This window comes from Rhinolophus ferrumequinum, chromosome 17 (genome assembly GCF_004115265.2).
Source record: "Rhinolophus ferrumequinum isolate MPI-CBG mRhiFer1 chromosome 17, mRhiFer1_v1.p, whole genome shotgun sequence".
NCBI lineage: Eukaryota > Metazoa > Chordata > Mammalia > Chiroptera > Rhinolophidae > Rhinolophus > Rhinolophus ferrumequinum.
In genome coordinates this window covers 12,306,886-12,318,045 of record NC_046300.1, presented here as the reverse complement: position 1 = coordinate 12,318,045, position 11,160 = coordinate 12,306,886, and the positions used below count along the sequence as shown (strand labels likewise).

General features: G+C 43.7%; 1 protein-coding gene across 2 annotated transcripts in view; it reads left to right on the top strand.

Annotated features, from left to right (window-relative positions):
• Positions 1 to 9,563: 9,563 nt before the first annotated feature.
• Positions 9,564 to 11,160, top strand: part of CTNNB1 (catenin beta 1) — a 39,520-nt gene continuing 37,923 nt past the window's right edge. For both annotated transcript variants that reach the window (XM_033132034.1, XM_033132033.1), the window contains exon 1: positions 9,564 to 9,723. The gene's annotated coding sequence lies outside the window, so the exon portion shown is untranslated. The remainder of the gene's footprint in view (positions 9,724 to 11,160) is intronic.

Genomic DNA, 11,160 nt, shown 5'->3' with positions numbered 1-11,160 from the left:
CTCTCCTCATGGTCCCAACACCAGGAGGGTCGAAAATAGCAGCGAGGCGGTGGGGAGGATGTGACGGTGAGAGAAAGAAGTCAACCTATCCTCTTTGCAGCACTACCTGGGACGGGAGGAGGACTTTTACATTCAGCTGAAGATAGAAGTGTCGATCATTAAATGGACACCATATTTTGCAGCTTAGTGATCATAGGACTTTGTTGACTGACAAAACCAGGAAGATCATAAGTATTCACTTTATGTGGCATCCGGTGCGACCACCCCCATTGCAAGTCTAGTAAAGTGACGGTTGCATAGAAAGTGGATCTTACTGCCACAGTCCCTGAAATCATTAAATCTGTTTCTGCTTTGTCGCGTCCTCTGTTCCTGTTTCAAAGTCCCAAGCAGAAGCATCTGTTTGGCCGAGCTGAGACTTCAAGTCCATGCTCCAGGGGCCATGGCCCATGTTGCCCACAATACCATATGTGATGGACGCATCGAAACTAGGAAAAGGGTTCAGAAAGTGGAGGGACAAAAAATGACAGGTGCACTGTCATGGGAGCCTCTGCATTCACTGCTGGTGGGTACTGCACCCTGCTAAATGCAGGGGGCGGGGCAGGGGAGGAGAAGTTTCCAAGAAGAGTAACATAGCCTCACTATTGTAGCAACTACAACAGAACAGTATCTCATTAGTATCTAGAACCTTATAGCTCAAAACAGCTCTTTCACAGTCTATTTCACTCTCTCTTGACAACACAGTGAGATAAATCTCCAGCGTCCAACATGGTGCCTGGCATATAGTAGGTATTCAGTAAATGTTTGTTAAATGGACAAACAAGTAAAGGAATGAATGGGTAAGGAAGAATTACATCCGGTGCTAAAAGGTCAGGCTTTGCAGTTGATCAGTCTAACTCAGCATTTCCCAGTGGAACATCTACTGTGACGATGGCTCTGCAACTGCTCTGTGTGCTCTGTGGTACCTTATATGGCGATGGAGACTTGGTATGTGCTAATAATGAGACCGAGGAATTAAATTTTAATTTTGTTTTATTTTAACTCATTCAAATTTAAAGAGTCAAATGCTTCCCATGGCTACGGTACCGGACAACACAGGGCTGGACTTTAAATTCCAGCTCTGTCTGTCTAGCTTATAACCTGAGCAAACTCCTTAATTTTCCCACGTCCCTTTTCCCCAGATGTGAAATGGGGAAAATAAGGTCGCCCTATTTTACTGGCCGTAATGGTTCACAGAGGTCTTATATGTGACAGGTGAAGTCCACTGGGTTGTGACAGGCCAAAAGCTTCATACCTGGCAGAAGCTCAACAAACGGAAGCCACCATTTGGATTACTGTGAGTCCCACGACCATGGCTGTTACTGCCACTATCGAGGGGCTGCCGAGATGCAGAGAGGTTAAAGAGCCTGTCCAGGTCACATACCCGAGCTGGTGCACGACAGAGTGTGATTTGCTTCTGTTTTCCTCACAGCAGTGGCTTTCTCACTACCAAGTGCAGCAACGGCTCCAATACCACATATGTGCCCAAAGAATCGTCTGTGCATTGAAAAATGTGTCTTCTACATATTTTGGTGATTAGCATTCAAATGCATGTAGATTCCACTAGAACTGATAAAACATAAATTTGTCTAAAAGCATTACTGACTTTATAGTAGCTTTTTGTCATTATGTAGATTCTTAATCATCAGCTACTAAAAGTACAGCTATTGTCATGTGAGGTGTCTCAGAATCTTTTGACATTAAAAAGGCATCCTTATCTGTGTTGAAAATGTGAACACCTCCTTGTTAAAAAATAATAGTTTTTAAAAAGAAAGACACAGAATACACACACACACACACACACACACACACACACGCAGACACACATACGAATTAAATATCAAGAGAAAATGGTGATGCAAGAGAGTCCATAAACCAGTATGTATTCTCGGTACATTTTTGAGAAACACAAATGGTGGTTTTTACCAAAGAGGGTTTATTTGAAGTCAGTTAATAGAAAAGATCAATGTGTGATTTGCTAAAGGATTCTGCAACAATCAGCAATGATAATAAATAAAGCTGAGTTTCAGTTTAAAAAATGAATTACACACATTCAGGCAGGGTGAAACATGCTTTAAAACAGATTTTGTGAAAGGTTTAAGAATTTTAGAAGAGTGGTCCTGAATGGAGTGAATATAACCCAGAAGGTGCTCATGAGAACCCACAGGCATTACGAAATAAAATACTGCAACTCCCGTATTTACTGGTTATCATTAAAAAAAAAAAAGAAGCCAAGCTTCATGGAAATTTGATATATGCATTGACAACAGTCCATACATATATGTATATGTATATATATATATATATATATGTATATGTATATATATATATGTAAAATTTAAATAAATATACATCTAGAGGGTGCATACTCAAAATGATTTTACTAAGAAGACAATTAAAAATCTTAAAAATCTTTAGAAATTTTTGTTTTAGAGGATAACAAGCTCAGGATAAACCTGCAGTATGATGCGATCTTAAAAAAAAAAAGAAGCCCAAAATGGAATCATCTTAGTTATATTAGTTAGCTTTTCCTATGTAACAAACCACCCCAAAATGAATTGGCTTATAACCATCATTTTTCACTGTTTAGAACCTGCACAGTGTCACTTGTACAGACAATCTAAGAATATGGGTTCTGAAAACTAAGTCATGGGAGGAAGGCTTCAAAGAGCTGGGAGCCCTATGCTACGAAAATAGAACATTAATAAGAAAAAGATACTGTGTTACACATTTACTATCTTGATTTCTTACAGTTTAGATTTGAATACAATTTACAGTGGAAAGAAAAAATATTTTAAATGGACGATCCCTTGAGGCAACAGAAATTAAAGCATTTTTTTTCTTTTCCCTAATTGATTTTGTAATTATAGAACTCCATGATTTCAGAGAGTTGCTTTTGTGGAACAACCACCGACTGACATAAAAATTACTGGAAAATCCCAGAGATGCAATATTCCCTTCTTGTCAACTTTTCTCATTTTTATCAAAGAATTGGCTATTTCTCTCTCCCTCTTTTAAAAGAAAAAAACCATGGTCTCTGTTCCTTCTTCATTTCCCCTCAACTCAAATTCTATAATTGTAAATTCATAATAAGGTGCAGATTTGAAAATGGATTATGAAGAAAAAGCCTGAGTATAAACAAAAGAAAGATGGAATAAAATGCATGTCCGCCACTGCGTGAGAAATAGTGTGACAGGTGTATAGTACCTCTGCTGAGAGAATGGTGGTGGTTCAAAGCATTGCTGGCCCCCTGAAAGGGATATGTGAAATAAAATATATTTAAAAGAAAACCTGTGCAAATGCAGTGTCCCTTCTGGGTATTGCTGGAATAATGTTCTGTTTGAATAATTTTATATCTTCTCCTAGAACTGAAATTTCTGCAAAGTTAAATCCAGATGCTATCAAAATCTATGCATTGGATAAGAAATGAATCCAATTTACTGTGAGATTTAGGATTAAAATTTAACTTCAATAAAATAAATGTTAATAAGCAATAGCCTTGAAAATTTAGACCAATGATAAAATTTGTATTTTGTAGCTTTTTAGCAAACAACCAACCAAGGTTGCAACGAAAACAAAACTGTCATGTCCTTTAGTGGTATTCCTGGGAGAAAAAGCAGATTGACTGCATCCTTACTCGAAGAGAATTTTTTAGTCACGTAGTTACAAAATAATTCAATCTGTATGTTCCTCCACTTCTCTGGGCCCAAGGTTGTTTTTTGCTGAGTGGCACAAAAAGAAAATGGACACTTGCTTCTGGCACCGTGACCATCTCCAGGCCCCTGTCCCTGCGGCCCTGGTGCACACCCTTGTGACATAACCAGCAACTATTCTCCAGCAACACTCAACCTGACAGCGTGTGAGAGTAAAATTCTCTCTCACATCAATGAAGAGTGCCACACGACAAACACATTTCCCTCTTCTGTAAGATAGATGATTAAAAAAAAAAAATTCATTCAGATGGGCAACTGCTCAACATTGTTATTTTTCTTTTAGCCACACACATAAATGCATCTAATTTTTGTTTTAAAACCAATAGAGCTTGTAAATATGATAAACTGTCTCTACATTTGCTAAAAGAAATCTATAGCTGGTCCATATGTTTTCCATCTAAGACATACCATAAAACCTCCATATGTTTAAATCACCATACCCACCACCTCTGTGCACACGCACTCATACACATACACACCTGCTCCAACTCCACACTTACCCATTGATGACTAAACCATTTCAGATATGTTGGTGGCGAACAGGAGGAAAGGGGCTGGGGAGGATTTTTTGATTGTTTGTTTGTTTGTTTTACAATAAGCATGCATAATATTTACCGAACAGGACATTTTGCTCTATATTTTGCTTTAGCATGAGGGGGGAATCATAATTGTATTTAGACTTTATATGGCATGGGTTACTCGGTTCACGGCAGAGGTACCTGCAGCAAATTAATTAGTTGTAGCACATTAATTATCTCATAGCTCCTATTTAGTCTGCAGCTGTTGCTATTATGTTAATAATATTTTTTATCACCACTGTATACAACAGGTTATGGCACTAATAGAAATACCTCCTTTTTTTGGCTTCCCTCCCCCTGTCATTTCCATTTTTCATTGTCAGAAGGGAAGACAAAGAAATTTAGGCACATGAAGCCCCAAAGCGCACTATCATTTTCTATTTCTGAACCGATTTGTAAGAGAATGGGTGACTGAAATTAGCAAAGAATCGTCCCACACAAAGATGGCGCGTGCAGAATTTGTGAAAGCGAAAAAGGAGACGAAGGAGAAGCCTAAGAGGTACGGAATACTGCAGAGCTGGGGTGGTGAGTGTTTGGGTGGGGGCGGGGAAAATGCTGCAGTTTTCATGAAATAATAAGATGGGGGAAAGGAGGCATACAAAGAGTAGGTTTTTCATTGTTTGTAAAATATAAACACAGATGAATTCTGTCTTTGGTTTGTTCATGCTTTTCACTCTGCACAGCAGGGATGTTCTTAAGAACTTGCCCTCTGCGAAATTTCACTAAATGGGAACCGTGGACCCTGCATGATGGGATTATAATCACACCGGCCACTCCTTTTACATAATTTTTTGTTTAAGATCCAGTAAGACTCCCTGTTTTTAATATATATAAAGCAATAGACATGCCTAGGTCGATAAACTGAGGGTTTGCGTCCCTAGTGCCTAGTGCCAGCTAAGACAAAAAACGGTGATATCACATCTACAAATCTCAATGGATTCAAAAACAATATGAAAATTTTGAGCTGACAAGAACATGTCTGCTGCCTGCAGTCCCTGCAACTAGCTCACCATGTTGCCTACTAACCGAAAGATCAAAAATTATCGATTTCATGGCGCTTCGTGCTCTGGAAAGAAAAGCTACTTTAAAATTTGCATTGTTTAAGAAATGAGTTAAAAGAAAAGAATCATTTTTTTTTCCTGAACACTTTGGAATGTGAAAAATGGCTTGTTCTAATCTTATTCATGAATTACTATAATTCTATTATTTTTAGCAGCTGGAGTCCAGAAATGATTTTTTCGATGAATTTAGGATTTTGCCGCAGTATCCATCTGCAGTCCCAGAATCCTCGGGTAAGTTAATCCTTCTTTCGATGGGAAACGCCTTTAACCTTCTTGTGAATGAAATATCTGCAACCATTTTGAAATTTTTAATAGAGGTGTGTGTGTGTGTGTGTGTGTGTTGTATGTTGGGGGGGTTATATCTCCAAAGCATAATTTCTACGCAATACAGCCGTACTTATCTTAGTTCTTAGAAACACTGACAAAACATACACCTTTGTGCTCTTTGATTATAGTGGATGATGTGTCCATTGCTTCTCCTTCACTTTCTGTGGTAGCCATTAAAATGTACTCCCTTAGTCTGGCAAGGACTGTTGTGTCAAACCAATGAAGGCCTGGAGAACACATAACCCCCAGCATGAAGAGTGTTCCTGGCATAACTGAAGCGGCCAGGAATATCACCACCACTGCTGCTGCCACCGCCACCACCAAGGCCATCGCCTCCCACCAACTTCACCGCCCCTCCCTTGGTCTGCAGTGCACACCAGATGCAAGCTTTCCACAGTAGCTCTCTGCCGAATTTGCCCAGTAGGTTCCTAGATTACTCCTGTGTGCGAGAATAGCCAACCATGTAGTCTGACAAGAAGTATTTACAACTACTTAGCCTGTTCAGCTGGAAAGAAATCAAGAGATAACAGTGAACCCTGAGATGATGTATTGCAAATCAAAAAGTTCCAATCCATAAATAGCCCACTCGGTGAACTGCTAAATGAAAAGCTGATCTTGACTACTGTCCAGTGTTTTCAGGTTGTCAAAAGAAATATTTTTAACAGGCATTCTTAGAGAGTTAGGATTTATTGTTCATAAATGCATGGAGTATTACTTAGTCTTACCTTTCTGCTGGGAGAGGATTCTTCCCAGAGAGATTCGGATATAGAGTCCAGAGGCCACACCCTCCTTTCACTGTTTTCTACTGTTTCTGTTGACTCTCAAGTAAGGTTGATTAACAATTACAATTTTATATTACTTTAAGGGACCTAATCAAAAGGAGCCAGTCATCCATCTCCCTCTAAAGGGAGCTTATTGTCTTAGTGCTCAATAAATGTTTAATGAATAGATTTGATAGAGTTAACTGTGCAGAAAGTGAACGGGTCTTCTTTAAAGTGCTGCCCGGATTAATGTTTCTGTCGGAAGTGCAAAAACAATCTGGGCATTTATTTCTTTGCCTAAAGGTGATTCAAAAGATGGGTGTTAGTGAAGGAGGATGCTTTGTATTCAGAGTCCATGTAGTCACTGCTTGATGTGCCAATGGTCTGATATTATGGCAAGTAATGCCTCCTCTTTTAAACCAGCTGAAGACACTTCTGGTTTCTAGGAATACAGCCTGAAATTTAGAACCATTTGTCTTTTGCAGTTTTACAAAATGAACTAACTTATGTCAAACCCAAGTGGTTGGCTCTAGGAGGAAAATGTGTACAAGGATAATCAAGTATTTTTCACAAAACGTATTGCCCAAGGTTAATTTTTAAGAATCGTTGTTTTACAAAATCACTTATTTCACCAACTCATCAGGTATTTTGTTGTATTTCTCATTGGTTTAATGATGGCATTTGTCTTCATTTCACAGAAGTTATTCATCTCATATTTTTGGTCAGACAATTGAAACAATTTGTTTTTTGAGATAAGTAAATACAAATTCTCAGTAATTTGTTAAATTCAACTAATTTTTTTTAATGCTAGTCACCCAGTAATTCTTCAGTACACTTAAATTTGATGGGAAAAACAGCTTGCTGCATTGTTGCAAATTTTATATTTCCTTTGATACTGTGTGTTTGCTTAAAGTATTACTAGGGACTTAAAAATCTTAATTCTAAATTTAGGTTAAGACATCTAAATTATAGAAAAGTCCTTCAATTACTTTGGCACCTGAATAGAGAAATATGAATATAGAGTTTTTATTCTGTAGGTGTTCTAATAGTGCAAATATTTCTTAAACAGTTTTAACAGTGTGCCTTATTTAGCAAAAAAACAAAAACCAAGAAACTGAACACAGAAAAAGGGAACATCTGTACAAAAAAAAAAAAAATCTTTCAATATTGATTAATCAGTCATCTGATTTTAAATGTATGGCTAATCAAATCAACTGTATATTCCCTAATTCTGTGTACGAGAATTAAAATTGGGGATTAGTACCTGGAAATGCTATTTACACTTTCGAAAACGTTTATATTAGAAACATTGCTTTGATGAAATACCTTTTTCTGCTCAATCTGTTTTAATTATGAGCAGCCCGGTTAACCACAACCATTTGCAACACTTCCACAGAATTACTAGCAAAGATACAAATGTAAAAGTCGTTCTAGACAATGGATCTCAACGAACATCATCTCAGTCAGTATGTGGATTTTATCCACTGCAGTGGCCCACATGTGCTATGGTGATAGCAGCTGACATTACCACTGTATATAGGAACATATCTTTAAGACATTATATATATATATATTTTATATATATATATTATATATATATATATTTTATATATATATATATATATATAATATATATATATATAAAGAACCTGTTGGGCCCTGAAGCATTAGCTATGCCTAAAACTACATGTCCCACTCCATGAGTGAATGAGGAAGTGGGTTTCCTGCCTGTACCTACTATAAAGACCTATTGTTTGCATGCATTAATTACAGGGATAAAAGCCTCAAGATAACTTTCACTGTTGCTTTTTGTACTCTCTCCATCGTTTTGGAGAAAAATAAGCATAAAACGACAGGCTAGAGAAAGTGAATCGATCATAATTGTTTCAGCTTTGACAAACGCCAATCTTGCTGGATTACAATGGAGACATTTCCAAGGGAAATCAAGACCAACTTCAGCCTATTAAAACGAATTAGAAAATGTTTTTGAAGGATAGAAAATTAGTTTTAAAAAATGAGAAGCTGCCTAATCGGTATAGCTCCTTCCATTCACAACATACTTGGACCTCTCAAATAAGTAATACCATAGAAATGCATCTTCTCCAACCTCCCCCACCCCGCAAAAAAAAAAAAAATTGTTGATACTTAGTAGCACGGTGGACCCACATAAAAGCGGAATCTATAAGAATTAACCTAATTGACAGGGCTGTACACTTAGCCCATTTCCATCCGTCATTTGTTCACAGTAGGTACTCATAACGACTTGTTGAATTACGGGGCCAGGCGCCCATTCTAACGAAGAGTTCCCAGCCTTCAGGAGTGGGGGTAGCAGGCGGCTCCGCCCGGTACTTCACTTCCAGATTCAGGCTGAGCCGACGGGTGGGATGCGGGACCCACGATCCGGACACTGGGGGGCTTGGGGGTGGTGTGCAGCTCCGCTGGGAGCCATGCCCTTCAGGGAGTGTGTGGCCCTCCCGCAACGGCGGCGGAAGCCCTAACCCGCCCGAGTCCCCCAACCGACCGCGGTGCGGAGGCGGCGCCCAGAAGCGCCAGTGGCCCCACGGGCCGCGACCTCAGCGCCCGCGCCTCCGCCACTGAGTCCCGAACTTCCGCCCTCCCAGGACTTGTGCGGGCTGCTCCGCGCGGCCCCCGAGCGCCGGGGCCGAGATGCCGCCACCCGCGGGCGGCAGAAAGCGTGCGGCAAGCCCCGCGTCGGGTCTCACGGCTCGGGGCACGCGCGGGGCGGGGGCGTCCGGTTCGGGACAGTGGAGGATCCCGGTGCCTCCTCCCTCCAGCCCACCCCGAACTACGGCGCCCCCGCGGGCCGCCCTCCGGTCCCGCACGGCGGGGCAGCGGTGAGGCTCCATCCCCGACCGCGTCCCGGGAGCGCGAGGGCGCCCCGCCCGGGCCCCGGGCGTTGGGACGGCGCCCGGCGGCTCCGCGGCGCGGGGACTACTTTCCGCGTCCTCCCGCGCCCCGCCCCTTGTCCTCGCGCGGCGGAACGCTCCGCGCTGCGCCGCTGGCGGCAGGATACAGCGGCTCCTGCGCGACTTATAAGAGGTCCTTGTGCGGCGCCATTTTAAGCCTCTCGGTCTGTGGCAGCCGCGTTATCCCGTCTCCGAGAGCGGAGAGCGAGGGGAGGCGGAGACGGAGGACGGTGCGAGGAGCAGCTCCAGTCCCCGCCGAGCCGCCACCGCAGGCCGAGGACGGTCGGACTCCCGCGGCGGGAGCAGCCTGTTCCCCTGAGGTGCTTGGGCGCTCCCTTCCTTACCCTTCCGGGCTGCTCCCGCTCCCTCTTCGGAGCCAAACTTCGTCGAGGGCGCGCGATCGCGGCGGCGGCTGAGAGCCGGGCTCGGCGCAGCCCCGGAGGCCCGGAGCGGGGAGCTGGGGGCGCCGGGGAGACGGCGGGGGCGGGCTGCACCCGGGGGCGGAGGGCGGCGGCCGGGCCCGGGTTTCGGTCACCCTGCTTCTCGGGGGTTTTGGGGGCGCCGCTGGCGGGGAGGGGGCGCCGCGAGGGCGCGTCCAAGAGCTGGGATGGCTGGCGTGGGGGGCGGCGGGACTCTGGTTTCCGTCAGGGGCTCCGGCCGCGGCCGAGTTTGGGGGAGGGACCCTGCGCCTCGGGATGCGCCGGGGCCGGGGTGGGGGGCGGGGTGGGGACGGGGGCTCCGCCTTCCCAGCGGGGAGTTGGGGTACGGGCGCCGGGCCTGGGACACCACCCTGGGTCCCCTCTGCCGTGGGGATAGGGCTAGTGGACTTTCTCTCCAGATTCCCTCCCTCGTCCTTAAGGAAAATTCTTAAGAGAATTGTTAGTATTTTTTTTTTCCACGCTCCGCCTGAGTTTGGCACTGGCGCTTGTTTCAATCGAAGCAACTTTAAACCTTAGAGGAACCAAACTAGCAGTGCAAACGGTGCGATGCGTCAGTAGGATTTGCACACAGGAGATCCGTGTCTTGCACCTATGTTTTCTTGTGCCGTGCAGGTGAGTGAAGCGTCGTGCGGTGCCCCGGGAGTTGCAATGGATGGCATCGGGCGTGAGACCCCAGTCAGAATGCGGGCTGGGGCGCCTGCCTTCCTGTTTCTGACCAGTTAAGGCGCGGGGTGCAGCCCCCGACTGCTTCGAGGATCTCGTTCGGAGGAATTATTTATTCCCCTAGTTTTATGGCAGCGAAACTTGATTTTTAGAGCACGTTTGCTTTTCAGCGGCGTGAATGTTTCCCTCGCTACGAAACGGGCCGAGGGAAATTCAGGCGTTGCAACTTCTTGCATTGTTTTGCCTGGGGAAGAGGACTCGAACGGAGACTTTGGAAGTTTCTCGCAGCCCTCTTCTGAATCCGCTAAACTGGAAGGCTTTGGCAGGTGGGGGTAGTTGTTCCCTTCGTTTTCTGTTCCCTTTTGGAGGGAGTATTGTCTCCTAGTTTGTATCTTTCAGACATCTGTGGCCTGCCCCCCACCCGCCCCCCGGTTGTGAGTGGTGAATGAAGAGAGACCGGCCTGCTGGTATGCAGAGGTCGGCAAAAGGAAATCGAGGAGTGGTTTTCGTGAAATGAGAGCTTTGTGTCATGAATAGTGGTGGCTTAGACTAGACATCAACTTGAAGAGACGGCTATCCTTTGATGAAGTCTAGGCTAATGTTTTTCGGATGGCTAAGTTACTAAGTATTTTGTCTGGAATTTAGGAAGCCGTT